We start from the raw sequence: 1,002 nt of genomic DNA, 5'->3' as shown, positions 1-1,002 counted from the left end.
AAAGTCAAAGAAAACAAAGCCAGTTAATTCCCTGTTTGTTCAGGATTCAAAAGCTATAAAATCCGCCCTGCTCTGTTGCAAGCACTGAGCCTGGTCTGCGCGCAGAACGGGACTGGGGAGCAGGCAGCGGCGGGGCCGTGCGGGCGGAGCGCACGGACCGGGAAAGCCACCCGGCAGCGGCCGCGGTGAGTCAGCGCTGAGTCACGCCGGGCGCTACGTGCGGGCCCGGGCGCCCCGGCCGAATGCGCAGGCGTGGGCTCCGCTGCGCTCGGGTCTTCCTGGAAGACCCTCCCCGTGCCGCTGCACCCCCACCCCCCACCCCGTCCCCGCCCGGGACCCCCGCGGTCACATACTCACCGGCTTGCACGCACAGCCTCCTCGCTCCGGCCTGGAGGCTTCAGCGCCAGAGTTACAGATGACAGTCGGTGACAGAGCTCCAGCGGATGCTTCAATCCCATCTGTTTCCTCAAGACCGAGATTCCAGTTGCTCTGTTTTTTTGGTTTGTTTTTTTTTTTTTTTTTCATATTTTCTGGTTAGTTGTTTTTTTTTTTTTTTTTTCTTTTTCCTGGCAGAGGAGTAACACGCTTATCTTTTTATAGTTTCCAGTATTTTAAATGAAGCACAGGAAGAATGGATTAATAAAACATGTGTTGAAAATTATGCACCCAATGCTGTCACTGCTTTGGAGTCTAAAATGATTATGATGGGACTGCAGTTGGAGCTCTGAAGGCTGGGTAAACTGGAGAAAAAGACTAACTCTGTTCTGATTTGCTTTTTGTTGGTGGGAAAAAAAATCTTTACTGGTTTGTCCAATCACTTTTCTAATAACTAAATTATTTTGAAGACTGGAGACGTGTTTGTTAGTGATTTGATATGGTGTTATCAGAGAATGGGGGAAGCATGTCTGTGTGTGACGTAGGATATTCCCCTGTCGGTATGGATGATTTTTTGTTGGTCTTACAAAATATGGCAATGATGGCATCAGTGCTGAAAGTAAATAG

The 1,002-nt window shown here is 49.5% G+C and overlaps 1 long non-coding RNA gene across 1 annotated transcript; it reads left to right on the top strand.

Moving 5' to 3' along the window:
• Positions 429-661, top strand: LOC108636454. Its single transcript, XR_001918398.1, has 2 exons — positions 429-500; positions 601-661. It is a non-coding gene; the product is annotated as an uncharacterized LOC108636454 (long non-coding RNA).

Source organism: Capra hircus, chromosome 7 (genome assembly GCF_001704415.2).
Source record: "Capra hircus breed San Clemente chromosome 7, ASM170441v1, whole genome shotgun sequence".
Lineage (NCBI taxonomy): Eukaryota > Metazoa > Chordata > Mammalia > Artiodactyla > Bovidae > Capra > Capra hircus.
This window is presented reverse-complemented; position numbering and strand designations above follow the sequence as displayed.